At 31.0% G+C, this 2,694-nt stretch overlaps 1 long non-coding RNA gene across 1 annotated transcript in view; it reads left to right on the plus strand.

The window, feature by feature from the left end:
- The window catches only part of LOC108565374, a 56,418-nt gene extending 54,120 nt beyond the window's left edge, over window positions 1-2,298 (plus strand). The window contains exon 3 of the long non-coding RNA XR_001891174.1: window positions 2,183-2,298. This is a non-coding gene — a long non-coding RNA (uncharacterized LOC108565374). The remainder of the gene's footprint in view (window positions 1-2,182) is intronic.
- The last annotated feature ends 396 nt before the right edge of the window (window positions 2,299-2,694 follow it).

The following is a 2,694-nucleotide window of genomic DNA, read 5'->3' on the forward strand; positions in this document are numbered from 1 at the left end:
TTTTTGGTGCTACTTGCGCTGTTTGCGCATGAAACCAGTATTAATTACAATATGGAAATGCCCGATGCGTGAACGATAATTAATTTTACTACCGAAATGATAACCGATGCACAAATACTAATAAATAATCACTTAATTTCGATAAATTATTTATTACCAAATAAATTGGGCTTTAATTAATGCACGTATATATAATTCAGGGTTATATAAATCTTCTTCAGATGGAAAAGCGAATATTGTTGCAAAACAGATGATAAAGTTTTATGATTTTTTTTTTCATTACACCGACGGAACGGTGTGCGATGCTATGATTAATGAAAAGCCAGGTCAGCTGCGAACTCAGTGGAAGGAGGCTGAGTTTCCATTTTTTTTCCTTCTTTCTCCTACGGCTAAGATTGCGGTGGAAATCTTTTTAGGTATTCCAAACGTGCTGCGCTTTTTCTTTTTTTTTTCTACTTTTCCCTCTCGCTTTCTTTCTTCTTCGACCCTCGTTTTTATTTTATGTTTCTTCCAAAACGTTCCCTATCTCGGTCTTAGTGCATGTCTTCATCTTTTTTTTTATTAATATTTTCGCGGCGAACGAAATATGGAACAATTATGATCGCATTAATCTCAACTTGCCTTTTAGTCGAACAAGTAGTGCCTTTTGTTGAGAGGACAACCGAAGCTCGGGTTAATAATAAATCTCAGTGTAGTCGCGAAATAGCACCCCCCTCAACCTTGCTAACTTTCCACTCGAGTCAAAACTCTAAATAACAAGCCCCAACTTTCCAAACAATAAAATACCAACCTCGCCGGCTGCGATCAGAAAAGAACTCTTCCGGACGACAGTTTCTTAGAATAATCGCATTTTCCTCAGTGAGAAATCATTGTTGTTGTTCTTGTTCAATCCATGATTTATATTCATTTTAAAAAAAACTATAGTTTACAAACTCAATCCAAGTATTTCCTTAATTATTATAATAACGTTATAATAAGTATAATTTTAATTCAATCTTTTATTTCAAATTTAACGTCAATATTTACCAAAAAAAAAATATGATATAAACTTATAATTAAATAAATTTGTTGTTTTTGTTCAATCCGTGATTTATATTCATTTTATAAAAAAAGAACTATAATTTACAAACTCAATAAAATTGCATTATCAAGTATTTCCTTAATTTTTATAATAATATTTACTAAAAAAAATGATATAAACTTATAATTAAATAAATTGGAACAATGAAAACTGAAGACTCAGTATTTAATTCGGTAATAAAAGTTTTATAGTGATTCTGAATATGCATATAAACCCGTGTATATAGTAGATGTGGGGAAGTGGGAGAGCGCGAGCGAACTTCTGGGAAACTGTAAAATTAGTTAAGCAATTTAGGTCGTCCCCTAATTTAAATAATAAACTAAAATTGGTTGAAGCAATTACGAACTTAATTGCAGCCCTTTTTTTTGTCCGATACACACCGATATTGCACACACATATTCGCTGCGAGCTTGCAAAGACTGTATAGTTTGTATCAATATTAAACGTGATCCGTTTGAAATTATTCAAAAGGGCTTGAAGCACTGTCGGACTGTGGGAGCTCGAAGCGAGAATGCAATAAACTCTTGTTAACCTTAATTCGTCGGCTGCACTGTGTGTGTGTATGTGTCTGTGTGCATTCCTACAGAATTTGTAATTATGCTCTACAGGTTATGCTACTCATCAACTAAGTAGTTTATTAAATCGCACGAAGGCAGCAATTTAATTAGCAATTAATGGATTAGCTACATAATTTCCTATTTTACTCGAATATTTCACAATTCTCCTGGTGGGATTGCGAGCATCGCAGATAACATTGTTGCACACACAGCGTTATCCTTCCATATTTATGCAGTAATCTCGTAAAATACAGATTGTGTAACACAACAGAACAATGCCAATAACGTTAATGGAATTTGGACGTCCTCAAAGTGTAGTCATTTCACAACATGTTTATTGCTGTATGAATAAAAACTTTAATTCTCAAACAAGTTTGTTTCCAAATATGAATTAAAAACAAAAACTCCTTATTTCTCCTCATTAATAGCGACATACATTTTATTGTAATTTTATGAAATTTGTTTAAAATACAATATTTGCATATAATTTAAAATAATTTCTTAATAACTAAATTTAAATAATGATATTTATTATTTGTTTCAGGTTGCTAGTTTTACCATCTGCGAACTATAGATATTCCCTAAAAGTGATTCGGTGTTTCGTGCAGTGAAGTGATTTGTTACAAATCTACAAAACAGATAACAGTTAACCAACAATAATTGAATCATTTTAATCTGTAAGTATTCATTTATTATTGCTCTTTACCATATTTTAATGACTAGTTTAAGTTCCATTTTATCGTAACTTTTATCATTTTCATAATAGATTGAATATAAATGTGTAATTTAATCTTCATTTTATATTCTAAAAGTTTATGTTGATATAATGCTCAACTACGCTCGAGTTAAATGAAGTGTAACTTCGGAAAAGAAAAATAAACCGTTACAAAAGGTACGCAAAATCAATTCATGCATATAGAAAAGTTTTTTTTTCCCTTAGTTACGCAAATTCAATTAAACTTTTACGAAGAAGAAAAAAATGTACCAGCTTTGTTTAATCACGTTCGTCTTCATGCGATAACATACACATTTTACACAATCAAATATTAAATTTGT

Source organism: Nicrophorus vespilloides, unplaced genomic scaffold (assembly GCF_001412225.1).
Source record: "Nicrophorus vespilloides isolate i.1.1-1 unplaced genomic scaffold, Nicve_v1.0, whole genome shotgun sequence".
In the NCBI taxonomy this organism is placed as follows: domain Eukaryota; kingdom Metazoa; phylum Arthropoda; class Insecta; order Coleoptera; family Silphidae; genus Nicrophorus; species Nicrophorus vespilloides.